A 13,445-nucleotide genomic window follows, 5' to 3' on the forward strand; every position below is an offset into this window, starting at 1 on the left:
GACATACGTTTTTTCTTAGATCTATGTAAAAATGTAATATTTTATAGCATAGAGCGAAGTAATATGAACTGATACAGAATATTAGATGAAGTCTAAATACATCTGTTTGTTCAAAACAGAATACACTGTATTGTTCTTGTTGTGAATACATTGGGGTGGATATATTTACGAATGGTATGGTGGTTGTGATCAAGAAGTGAAAAATGACGACCCCTCGTATGCTTGTGAGGATCTCAGCAGGGCTGTCCTGCGGGCTGAAGACGGGTCTGGTAGCAGATGAAGGAGCTCTGGAGAATGCGGGCATCGGTCCCGCCACCTCTCGCATGCTAAGCGAGCGCTCTACCATCTGAGCTAATTCCCCGCTGCTTCCTGTGGCAGCACCGCCCTGTGCAGCGCCGGCTGCAGGTTCGCTCTGAACTTTGCATCCCTTTGGGTTCACTGATACCCTGTTCCAGGACAGAAGAAGCAGTTTCCATCGGATTGCTTGAGTGCGTCCAAACGTGGGGCCAGTGGCGCAATGGATAACGCGTCTGACTACGAATCAGAAGACTGTAGGTTCGACTCCTACCTGGCTCGACAGCATCTACACCCAACTCTCGCTGTTTTCTTCTCATATCTGGCGACCAGCAGCACTACATCATAGTGTGCCGGACCAGGCATGGGAGGACCATCAAAGTCACCGCTACCACACTCCAATCTCATTCCATGATGATTATCAAACCATTGCACCAGTGTGACTGAGGTGCAACATACATTCAATGTGTTCATGGCTCCATCTGCTCATTCAATTCAACCTGTACCCGACTGCTGCCTCTCACCTGAACGGTAGTCAACAGAAATGCGCACTTGTATCACACCTTGTCGACACTGTTAATGTGTCATTGACACCCAATAACCTGACATGTTGCTTAATCCGTTTAATCTCAATTCTTTCATAGTAAGACTCTGTTACAATAAGACACTTCCACAACACTACATTCATTTGAATAGACAATCACTTTTGAATACAGTGTGGAGTAGTGGTTTGGGCTCTGTACCCTGTCGCAGAGCACGGTGTGTGCAATCCCTGGTTCGCTGACTACTCTTGAGCAAGGGACTTTAGCTAGATTGCACCAGTTAATGCCCACCCATGCCAATGGGTTAAGTGTAAGGAAAACAAAATGTGGTAATATCTCGTTAACATCTGTAAGTTACCCTGGCTTTGGTGTCTGCTAAGAAATCGAATTAAAAAATACTTTGATATGAATCTCCATTGATTTATTTCTATGTTCAACATGTATAATTCATGTATTTATTATTATCTTCTCTCTGCATTTATTTTTAATTCTGCCTTGGATTATCCTACATACATGTCGCACAAGTGAATGTACAATGCATTCTGGCCCTTCTCATCACTACAACAAGCAAAGCCAAAATATGAAAGAGAAAGTGAGTTGAAAAGGTGAGGTGGTGTTTTTCTCTTTATATCTCTATTTACAGAGTAGACGAAATGCAGAGGAGGAAATATAAATAGAAAAGAAGAAAAAATGTCAACGAAGAACTGTAAATGCACAGAGGGAAATGTGAACATAAAATTGGTATTACATACGGACATACGTTTTTTCTTAGATCTATGTAAAAATGTAATATTTTATAGCATAGAGCGAAGTAATATGAACTGATACAGAATATTTGATGAAGTCTAAATACATCTGTTTGTTCAAAACAGAATACACTGTATTGTTCTTGTTGTGAATACATTGGGGTGGATATATTTACGAATGGTATGGTGGTTGTGATCAAGAAGTGAAAAATGACGACCCCTCGTATGCTTGTGAGGATCTCAGCAGGGCTGTCCTGCGGGCTGAAGACGGGTCTGATAGCAGATGAAGGAGCTCTGGAGAATGCGGGCATCGGTCCCGCCACCTCTCGCATGCTAAGCGAGCGCTCTACCATCTGAGCTAATTCCCCGCTGCTTCCTGTGGCAGCACCGCCCTGTGCAGCGCCGGCTGCAGGTTCGCTCTGAACTTTGCATCCCTTTGGGTTCACTGATACCCTGTTCCAGGACAGAAGAAGCTGTTTCCATCGGATTGCTTGACTGCATCTAAACGTGGGGCCAGTGGCGCAATGGATAACGCGTCTGACTACGAATCAGAAGACTGTAGGTTCGACTCCTACCTGGCTCGACAGCATCTACAACCAACTCTCGCTGTTTTCTTCTCATATCTGGCGACCAGCAGCACTACATCATAGTGTGCCGGACCAGGCATGGGAGGACCATCAAAGTCACCGCTACCACACTCCAATCTCATTCCATGATGATTATCAAACCATTGCACCAGTGTGACTGAGGTGCAACATACATTCAATGTGTTCATGGCTCCATCTGCTCATTCAATTCAACCTGTACCCGACTGCTGCCTCTCACCTGAAACGTAGTCAGCAGAAATGCGCACTTGTATCACACCTTGTCGACACTGTTAATGTGTCATTGACACCCAATAACCTGACATGTTGCTTTATCCGTTTAATCTCAATTCTTTCATAATAAGACTCTGTTACAATAAGACACTTCCACAACACTACATTCATTTGAATAGACAATCACTTTTGAATACAGTGTGGAGTAGTGGTTTGGGCTCTGTACCCTGTAGCACAGCACGGTGTGTGCAATCTCTGGTACACTTACTACTCTTGAGCAAGGGACTTTAGCTAGATTGCACCAGTTAATGCCCACCCATGCCAATGGGTTAAGTGTAAGGAAAACAAAATGTGGTAATATCTCGTTAACATCTGTAAGTCACCCTGGCTTTGGTGTCTGCTAAGAAATCGAATTAAAAAATAAGTTGATATGAATCTCCATTGATTTATTTCTGTGTTCAACATGTATAATTCATGTATTTATTATTATCTTCTCTCTGCATTTATTTTTAATTCTGCCTTGGATTATCCTCCATACATGATAGCCTGTCGCACAAATGAATGTACAATGCATTCTGGCCCTTCTCATCACTACAACAGGCAAAGCCAAAATATGAAAGAGAACGTGAGTTGAAAAGGTGAGGTGGTGTTTTTCTCTTTATATCTCTATTTACAGAGTAGACGAAATGCAGAGGAGGAAATATAAATAGGAAAGAAGAAAAAATGTCAACGAAGAACTGTAAATGCACAGAGGGAAATGTGAACATAAAATTGGTATTACATACGGACATACGCTTTTTCTTAGATCTATGTAAAAATGTAATATTTTATAGCATAGAGCGAAGTAATATGAACTGATACAGAATATTTGAAGAAGTCTAAATACATCTGTTTGTTCAAAACAGAATACACTGTATTGTTCTTGTTGTGAATACATTGGGGTGGATATATTTACGAATGGTATGGTGGTTGTGATCAAGAAGTGAAAAATGACGACCCCTCGTATGCTTGTGAGGATCTCAGCAGGGCTGTCCTGCGGGCTGAAAACGGGTCTGGTAGCAGATGAAGGAGCTCTGGAGAATGCGGTCATCGGTCCCGCCACCTCTCGCATGCTAAGCGAGCGCTCTACCATCTGAGCTAATTCCCCGCTGCTTCCTGTGGCACCACCGCCCTGTGCAGCGCCGGCTGCAGGTTCGCTCTGAACTTTGCATCCCTTTGGGTTCACTGATACCCTGTTCCAGGACAGAAGAAGCTGTTTCCATCGGATTGCTTGAGTGCGTCCAAACGTGGGGCCAGTGGCGCAATGGATAACGCGTCTGACTTCGAATCAGAAGACTGTAGGTTCGACTCCTACCTGGCTCGACAGCATCTACACCCAACTCTCGCTGTTTTCTTCTCATATCTGGCGACCAGCAGCACTACATCATAATGTGCCGGACCAGGCATGGGAGGACCATCAAAGTCACCGCTACCACACTCCAATCTCATTCCATGATGATTATCAAACCATTGCACCAGTGTGACTGAGGTGCAACATACATTCAATGTGTTCATGGCTCCATCTGCTCATTCAATTCAACCTGTACCCGACTGCTGCCTCTCACCTGAAACGTAGTCAGCAGAAATGCGTACTTGTATCACACCTTGTCGACACTGTTAATGTGTCATCGACACCCAATAACCTGACATGTTGCTTAATCCGTTTAATCTCAATTCTTTCATAATAAGACTCTGTTACAATAAGACACTTCCAAAAAACTACATTCATTTGAATAGACAATCACTTTTGAATACAGTGTGGAGTAGTGGTTTGGGCTCTGTACCCTGTAGCACAGCACGGTGTGTGCAATCTCTGGTACACTTACTACTCTTGAGCAAGGGACTTTAGCTAGATTGCACCAGTTAATGCCCACCCATGCCAATGGGTTAAGTGTAAGGAAAACAAAATGTGGTAATATCTCGTTAACATCTGTAAGTCACCCTGGCTATGGTGTCTGCTAAGAAATCGAATTAAAAAATACGTTGATATGAATCTCCATTGATTTATTTCTGTGTTCAACATGTATAATTCATGTATTTATTATTATCTTCTCTCTGCATTTATTTTTAATTCTGCCTTGGATTATCCTACATACATGTCGCACAGGTGAATGTACAATGCATTCTGGCCCTTCTCATCACTACAACAAGCAAAGCCAAAATATGAAAGAGAAAGTGAGTTGAAAAGGTGAGGTGGTGTTTTTCTCTTTATATCTCTATTTACAGAGTAGACGAAATGCAGAGGAGGAAATATAAATAGAAAAGAAGAAAAAATGTCAACGAAGAACTGTAAATGCACAGAGGGAAATGTGAACATAAAATTGGTATTACATACGGACATACGTTTTTTCTTAGATCTATGTAAAAATGTAATATTTTATAGCATAGAGCGAAGTAATATGAACTGATACAGAATATTTGATGAAGTCTAAATACATCTGTTTGTTCAAAACAGAATACACTGTATTGTTCTTGTTGTGAATACATTGGGGTGGATATATTTACGAATGGTATGGTGGTTGTGATCAAGAAGTGAAAAATGACGACCCCTCGTATGCTTGTGAGGATCTCAGCAGGGCTGTCCTGCGGGCTGAAGACGGGTCTGGTAGCAGATGAAGGAGCTCTGGAGAATGCGGGCATCGGTCCCGCCACCTCTCGCATGCTAAGCGAGCGCTCTACCATCTGAGCTAATACCCTGTTCCAGGACAGAAGAAGCTGTTTCCATCGGATTGCTTGAGTGCGTCCAAACGTGGGGCCAGTGGCGCAATGGATAACGCGTCTGACTTCGAATCAGAAGACTGTAGGTTCGACTCCTACCTGGCTCGACAGCATCTACACCCAACTCTCGCTGTTTTCTTCTCATATCTGGCGACCAGCAGCACTACATCATAGTGTGCCGGACCAGGCATGGGAGGACCATCAAAGTCACCGCTACCACACTCCAATCTCATTCCATGATGATTATCAAACCATTGCACCAGTGTGACTGAGGTGCAACATACATTCAATGTGTTCATGGCTCCATCTGCTCATTCAATTCAACCTGTACCCGACTGCTGCCTCTCACCTGAACCGTAGTCAACAGAAATGCGCACTTGTATCACACCTTGTCGACACTGTTAATGTGTTTTTGACACCCAATATCCTGACATGTTGCTAAATCCGTTTAATCTCAATTCTTTCATAATAAGACTCTGTTACAATAAGACACTTCCACAAAACTACATTCATTTGAACAGATAATCACTTTTGAATACAGTGTGGAGTAGTGGTTTGGGCTCTGTACCCTGTAGCACAGCACGGTGTGTGCAATCTCTGGTACACTTACTACTCTTGAGCAAGGGACTTTAGCTAGATTGCACCAGTTAATGCCCACCCATGCCAATGGGTTAAGTGTAAGGAAAACAAAATGTGGTAATATCTCGTTAACATCTGTAAGTCACCCTGGCTTTGGTGTCTGCTAAGAAATCGAGTTAAAGATACGTTGATATGAATCTCCATTGATTTATTTCTATGCTCAACATGTATAATTAATGTATATATTATTATCTTCTCTCTGCATTTATTTTTAATTCTGCCTTGGATTATCCTCCATACATGATAGCCTGTCGCACAAATGAATGTACAATGCATTCTGGCCCTTCTCATCACTACAACAGGCAAAGCCAAAATATGAAAGAGAACGTGAGTTGAAAAGGTGAGGTGGTGTTTTTCTCTTTATATCTCTATTTACAGAGTAGACGAAATGCAGAGGAGGAAATATAAATAGGAAAGAAGAAAAAATGTCAACGAAGAACTGTAAATGCACAGAGGGAAATGTGAACATAAAATTGGTATTACATACGGACATACGCTTTTTCTTAGATCTATGTAAAAATGTAATATTTTATAGCATAGAGCGAAGTAATATGAACTGATACAGAATATTTGAAGAAGTCTAAATACATCTGTTTGTTCAAAACAGAATACACTGTATTGTTCTTGTTGTGAATACATTGGGGTGGATATATTTACGAATGGTATGGTGGTTGTGATCAAGAAGTGAAAAATGACGACCCCTCGTATGCTTGTGAGGATCTCAGCAGGGCTGTCCTGCGGGCTGAAGACGGGTCTGATAGCAGATGAAGGAGCTCTGGAGAATGCGGGCATCGGTCCCGCCACCTCTCGCATGCTAAGCGAGCGCTCTACCATCTGAGCTAATTCCCCGCTGCTTCCTGTGGCAGCACCGCCCTGTGCAGCGCCGGCTGCAGGTTCGCTCTGAACTTTGCATCCCTTTGGGTTCACTGATACCCTGTTCCAGGACAGAAGAAGCTGTTTCCATCGGATTGCTTGACTGCATCTAAACGTGGGGCCAGTGGCGCAATGGATAACGCGTCTGACTTCGAATCAGAAGACTGTAGGTTCGACTCCTACCTGGCTCGACAGCATCTACAACCAACTCTCGCTGTTTTCTTCTCATATCTGGCGACCAGCAGCACTACATCATAGTGTGCCGGACCAGGCATGGGAGGACCATCAAAGTCACCGCTACCACACTCCAATCTCATTCCATGATGATTATCAAACCATTGCACCAGTGTGACTGAGGTGCAACATACATTCAATGTGTTCATGGCTCCATCTGCTCATTCAATTCAACCTGTACCCGACTGCTGCCTCTCACCTGAAACGTAGTCAGCAGAAATGCGCACTTGTATCACACCTTGTCGACACTGTTAATGTGTCATTGACACCCAATAACCTGACATGTTGCTTTATCCGTTTAATCTCAATTCTTTCATAATAAGACTCTGTTACAATAAGACACTTCCACAACACTACATTCATTTGAATAGACAATCACTTTTGAATACAGTGTGGAGTAGTGGTTTGGGCTCTGTACCCTGTAGCACAGCACGGTGTGTGCAATCTCTGGTACACTTACTACTCTTGAGCAAGGGACTTTAGCTAGATTGCACCAGTTAATGCCCACCCATGCCAATGGGTTAAGTGTAAGGAAAACAAAATGTGGTAATATCTCGTTAACATCTGTAAGTCACCCTGGCTTTGGTGTCTGCTAAGAAATCGAATTAAAAAATAAGTTGATATGAATCTCCATTGATTTATTTCTGTGTTCAACATGTATAATTCATGTATTTATTATTATCTTCTCTCTGCATTTATTTTTAATTCTGCCTTGGATTATCCTCCATACATGATAGCCTGTCGCACAAATGAATGTACAATGCATTCTGGCCCTTCTCATCACTACAACAGGCAAAGCCAAAATATGAAAGAGAACGTGAGTTGAAAAGGTGAGGTGGTGTTTTTCTCTTTATATCTCTATTTACAGAGTAGACGAAATGCAGAGGAGGAAATATAAATAGGAAAGAAGAAAAAATGTCAACGAAGAACTGTAAATGCACAGAGGGAAATGTGAACATAAAATTGGTATTACATACGGACATACGCTTTTTCTTAGATCTATGTAAAAATGTAATATTTTATAGCATAGAGCGAAGTAATATGAACTGATACAGAATATTTGAAGAAGTCTAAATACATCTGTTTGTTCAAAACAGAATACACTGTATTGTTCTTGTTGTGAATACATTGGGGTGGATATATTTACGAATGGTATGGTGGTTGTGATCAAGAAGTGAAAAATGACGACCCCTCGTATGCTTGTGAGGATCTCAGCAGGGCTGTCCTGCGGGCTGAAAACGGGTCTGGTAGCAGATGAAGGAGCTCTGGAGAATGCGGTCATCGGTCCCGCCACCTCTCGCATGCTAAGCGAGCGCTCTACCATCTGAGCTAATTCCCCGCTGCTTCCTGTGGCACCACCGCCCTGTGCAGCGCCGGCTGCAGGTTCGCTCTGAACTTTGCATCCCTTTGGGTTCACTGATACCCTGTTCCAGGACAGAAGAAGCTGTTTCCATCGGATTGCTTGAGTGCGTCCAAACGTGGGGCCAGTGGCGCAATGGATAACGCGTCTGACTTCGAATCAGAAGACTGTAGGTTCGACTCCTACCTGGCTCGACAGCATCTACACCCAACTCTCGCTGTTTTCTTCTCATATCTGGCGACCAGCAGCACTACATCATAATGTGCCGGACCAGGCATGGGAGGACCATCAAAGTCACCGCTACCACACTCCAATCTCATTCCATGATGATTATCAAACCATTGCACCAGTGTGACTGAGGTGCAACATACATTCAATGTGTTCATGGCTCCATCTGCTCATTCAATTCAACCTGTACCCGACTGCTGCCTCTCACCTGAAACGTAGTCAGCAGAAATGCGTACTTGTATCACACCTTGTCGACACTGTTAATGTGTCATCGACACCCAATAACCTGACATGTTGCTTAATCCGTTTAATCTCAATTCTTTCATAATAAGACTCTGTTACAATAAGACACTTCCAAAAAACTACATTCATTTGAATAGACAATCACTTTTGAATACAGTGTGGAGTAGTGGTTTGGGCTCTGTACCCTGTAGCACAGCACGGTGTGTGCAATCTCTGGTACACTTACTACTCTTGAGCAAGGGACTTTAGCTAGATTGCACCAGTTAATGCCCACCCATGCCAATGGGTTAAGTGTAAGGAAAACAAAATGTGGTAATATCTCGTTAACATCTGTAAGTCACCCTGGCTATGGTGTCTGCTAAGAAATCGAATTAAAAAATACGTTGATATGAATCTCCATTGATTTATTTCTGTGTTCAACATGTATAATTCATGTATTTATTATTATCTTCTCTCTGCATTTATTTTTAATTCTGCCTTGGATTATCCTACATACATGTCGCACAGGTGAATGTACAATGCATTCTGGCCCTTCTCATCACTACAACAAGCAAAGCCAAAATATGAAAGAGAAAGTGAGTTGAAAAGGTGAGGTGGTGTTTTTCTCTTTATATCTCTATTTACAGAGTAGACGAAATGCAGAGGAGGAAATATAAATAGAAAAGAAGAAAAAATGTCAACGAAGAACTGTAAATGCACAGAGGGAAATGTGAACATAAAATTGGTATTACATACGGACATACGTTTTTTCTTAGATCTATGTAAAAATGTAATATTTTATAGCATAGAGCGAAGTAATATGAACTGATACAGAATATTTGATGAAGTCTAAATACATCTGTTTGTTCAAAACAGAATACACTGTATTGTTCTTGTTGTGAATACATTGGGGTGGATATATTTACGAATGGTATGGTGGTTGTGATCAAGAAGTGAAAAATGACGACCCCTCGTATGCTTGTGAGGATCTCAGCAGGGCTGTCCTGCGGGCTGAAGACGGGTCTGGTAGCAGATGAAGGAGCTCTGGAGAATGCGGGCATCGGTCCCGCCACCTCTCGCATGCTAAGCGAGCGCTCTACCATCTGAGCTAATACCCTGTTCCAGGACAGAAGAAGCTGTTTCCATCGGATTGCTTGAGTGCGTCCAAACGTGGGGCCAGTGGCGCAATGGATAACGCGTCTGACTTCGAATCAGAAGACTGTAGGTTCGACTCCTACCTGGCTCGACAGCATCTACACCCAACTCTCGCTGTTTTCTTCTCATATCTGGCGACCAGCAGCACTACATCATAGTGTGCCGGACCAGGCATGGGAGGACCATCAAAGTCACCGCTACCACACTCCAATCTCATTCCATGATGATTATCAAACCATTGCACCAGTGTGACTGAGGTGCAACATACATTCAATGTGTTCATGGCTCCATCTGCTCATTCAATTCAACCTGTACCCGACTGCTGCCTCTCACCTGAACCGTAGTCAACAGAAATGCGCACTTGTATCACACCTTGTCGACACTGTTAATGTGTTTTTGACACCCAATATCCTGACATGTTGCTAAATCCGTTTAATCTCAATTCTTTCATAATAAGACTCTGTTACAATAAGACACTTCCACAAAACTACATTCATTTGAACAGATAATCACTTTTGAATACAGTGTGGAGTAGTGGTTTGGGCTCTGTACCCTGTAGCACAGCACGGTGTGTGCAATCTCTGGTACACTTACTACTCTTGAGCAAGGGACTTTAGCTAGATTGCACCAGTTAATGCCCACCCATGCCAATGGGTTAAGTGTAAGGAAAACAAAATGTGGTAATATCTCGTTAACATCTGTAAGTCACCCTGGCTTTGGTGTCTGCTAAGAAATCGAGTTAAAGATACGTTGATATGAATCTCCATTGATTTATTTCTATGCTCAACATGTATAATTAATGTATATATTATTATCTTCTCTCTGCATTTATTTTTAATTCTGCCTTGGATTATCCTCCATACATGATAGCCTGTCGCACAAATGAATGTACAATGCATTCTGGCCCTTCTCATCACTACAACAGGCAAAGCCAAAATATGAAAGAGAACGTGAGTTGAAAAGGTGAGGTGGTGTTTTTCTCTTTATATCTCTATTTACAGAGTAGACGAAATGCAGAGGAGGAAATATAAATAGGAAAGAAGAAAAAATGTCAACGAAGAACTGTAAATGCACAGAGGGAAATGTGAACATAAAATTGGTATTACATACGGACATACGCTTTTTCTTAGATCTATGTAAAAATGTAATATTTTATAGCATAGAGCGAAGTAATATGAACTGATACAGAATATTTGAAGAAGTCTAAATACATCTGTTTGTTCAAAACAGAATACACTGTATTGTTCTTGTTGTGAATACATTGGGGTGGATATATTTACGAATGGTATGGTGGTTGTGATCAAGAAGTGAAAAATGACGACCCCTCGTATGCTTGTGAGGATCTCAGCAGGGCTGTCCTGCGGGCTGAAAACGGGTCTGGTAGCAGATGAAGGAGCTCTGGAGAATGCGGGCATCGGTCCCGCCACCTCTCGCATGCTAAGCGAGCGCTCTACCATCTGAGCTAATTCCCCGCTGCTTCCTGTGGCACCACCGCCCTGTGCAGCGCCGGCTGCAGGTTCGCTCTGAACTTTGCATCCCTTTGGGTGCACTGATACCCTGTTCCAGGACAGAAGAAGCTGTTTCCATCGGATTGCTTGAGTGCGTCCAAACGTGGGGCCAGTGGCGCAATGGATAACGCGTCTGACTTCGAATCAGAAGACTGTAGGTTCGACTCCTACCTGGCTCGACAGCATCTACACCCAACTCTCGCTGTTTTCTTCTCATATCTGGCGACCAGCAGCACTACATCATAATGTGCCGGACCAGGCATGGGAGGACCATCAAAGTCACCGCTACCACACTCCAATCTCATTCCATGATGATTATCAAACCATTGCACCAGTGTGACTGAGGTGCAACATACATTCAATGTGTTCATGGCTCCATCTGCTCATTCAATTCAACCTGTACCCGACTGCTGCCTCTCACCTGAAACGTAGTCAGCAGAAATGCGTACTTGTATCACACCTTGTCGACACTGTTAATGTGTCATCGACACCCAATAACCTGACATGTTGCTTAATCCGTTTAATCTCAATTCTTTCATAATAAGACTCTGTTACAATAAGACACTTCCAAAAAACTACATTCATTTGAATAGACAATCACTTTTGAATACAGTGTGGAGTAGTGGTTTGGGCTCTGTACCCTGTAGCACAGCACGGTGTGTGCAATCTCTGGTACACTTACTACTCTTGAGCAAGGGACTTTAGCTAGATTGCACCAGTTAATGCCCACCCATGCCAATGGGTTAAGTGTAAGGAAAACAAAATGTGGTAATATCTCGTTAACATCTGTAAGTCACCCTGGCTATGGTGTCTGCTAAGAAATCGAATTAAAAAATACGTTGATATGAATCTCCATTGATTTATTTCTGTGTTCAACATGTATAATTCATGTATTTATTATTATCTTCTCTCTGCATTTATTTTTAATTCTGCCTTGGATTATCCTACATACATGTCGCACAGGTGAATGTACAATGCATTCTGGCCCTTCTCATCACTACAACAAGCAAAGCCAAAATATGAAAGAGAAAGTGAGTTGAAAAGGTGAGGTGGTGTTTTTCTCTTTATATCTCTATTTACAGAGTAGACGAAATGCAGAGGAGGAAATATAAATAGAAAAGAAGAAAAAATGTCAACGAAGAACTGTAAATGCACAGAGGGAAATGTGAACATAAAATTGGTATTACATACGGACATACGTTTTTTCTTAGATCTATGTAAAAATGTAATATTTTATAGCATAGAGCGAAGTAATATGAACTGATACAGAATATTTGATGAAGTCTAAATACATCTGTTTGTTCAAAACAGAATACACTGTATTGTTCTTGTTGTGAATACATTGGGGTGGATATATTTACGAATGGTATGGTGGTTGTGATCAAGAAGTGAAAAATGACGACCCCTCGTATGCTTGTGAGGATCTCAGCAGGGCTGTCCTGCGGGCTGAAGACGGGTCTGGTAGCAGATGAAGGAGCTCTGGAGAATGCGGGCATCGGTCCCGCCACCTCTCGCATGCTAAGCGAGCGCTCTACCATCTGAGCTAATACCCTGTTCCAGGACAGAAGAAGCTGTTTCCATCGGATTGCTTGAGTGCGTCCAAACGTGGGGCCAGTGGCGCAATGGATAACGCGTCTGACTTCGAATCAGAAGACTGTAGGTTCGACTCCTACCTGGCTCGACAGCATCTACACCCAACTCTCGCTGTTTTCTTCTCATATCTGGCGACCAGCAGCACTACATCATAGTGTGCCGGACCAGGCATGGGAGGACCATCAAAGTCACCGCTACCACACTCCAATCTCATTCCATGATGATTATCAAACCATTGCACCAGTGTGACTGAGGTGCAACATACATTCAATGTGTTCATGGCTCCATCTGCTCATTCAATTCAACCTGTACCCGACTGCTGCCTCTCACCTGAACCGTAGTCAACAGAAATGCGCACTTGTATCACACCTTGTCGACACTGTTAATGTGTTTTTGACACCCAATATCCTGACATGTTGCTAAATCCGTTTAATCTCAATTCTTTCATAATAAGACTCTGTTACAATAAGACACTT

At 42.6% G+C, this 13,445-nt stretch overlaps 9 non-coding genes across 9 annotated transcripts; all 9 read left to right on the forward strand.

Moving 5' to 3' along the window:
* The first annotated feature begins 503 nt into the window (after positions 1 to 503).
* Positions 504 to 576, forward strand: trnar-acg (transfer RNA arginine (anticodon ACG)). The gene has a single exon. It is a non-coding gene; the product is annotated as a tRNA-Arg (tRNA).
* Positions 577 to 2,092: 1,516 nt separating this feature from the next.
* trnar-acg (transfer RNA arginine (anticodon ACG)) lies at positions 2,093 to 2,165 on the forward strand. Its single transcript has one exon. It is a non-coding gene; the product is annotated as a tRNA-Arg (tRNA).
* Positions 2,166 to 3,689: 1,524 nt separating this feature from the next.
* Positions 3,690 to 3,762, forward strand: trnar-ucg (transfer RNA arginine (anticodon UCG)). Its single transcript has one exon. It is a non-coding gene; the product is annotated as a tRNA-Arg (tRNA).
* A 1,429-nt stretch (positions 3,763 to 5,191) lies between these two features.
* On the forward strand, positions 5,192 to 5,264 carry trnar-ucg (transfer RNA arginine (anticodon UCG)). Its single transcript has one exon. It is a non-coding gene; the product is annotated as a tRNA-Arg (tRNA).
* Positions 5,265 to 6,787: 1,523 nt separating this feature from the next.
* On the forward strand, positions 6,788 to 6,860 carry trnar-ucg (transfer RNA arginine (anticodon UCG)). The gene has a single exon. It is a non-coding gene; the product is annotated as a tRNA-Arg (tRNA).
* Positions 6,861 to 8,384: 1,524 nt separating this feature from the next.
* On the forward strand, positions 8,385 to 8,457 carry trnar-ucg (transfer RNA arginine (anticodon UCG)). The gene has a single exon. It is a non-coding gene; the product is annotated as a tRNA-Arg (tRNA).
* Positions 8,458 to 9,886: 1,429 nt separating this feature from the next.
* Positions 9,887 to 9,959, forward strand: trnar-ucg (transfer RNA arginine (anticodon UCG)). Its single transcript has one exon. It is a non-coding gene; the product is annotated as a tRNA-Arg (tRNA).
* Positions 9,960 to 11,482: 1,523 nt separating this feature from the next.
* Positions 11,483 to 11,555, forward strand: trnar-ucg (transfer RNA arginine (anticodon UCG)). Its single transcript has one exon. It is a non-coding gene; the product is annotated as a tRNA-Arg (tRNA).
* A 1,429-nt stretch (positions 11,556 to 12,984) lies between these two features.
* On the forward strand, positions 12,985 to 13,057 carry trnar-ucg (transfer RNA arginine (anticodon UCG)). The gene has a single exon. It is a non-coding gene; the product is annotated as a tRNA-Arg (tRNA).
* Positions 13,058 to 13,445: the final 388 nt, after the last annotated feature.

The sequence above is a fragment of the Amia ocellicauda genome, chromosome 14 (genome assembly GCF_036373705.1).
Source record: "Amia ocellicauda isolate fAmiCal2 chromosome 14, fAmiCal2.hap1, whole genome shotgun sequence".
NCBI lineage: Eukaryota > Metazoa > Chordata > Actinopteri > Amiiformes > Amiidae > Amia > Amia ocellicauda.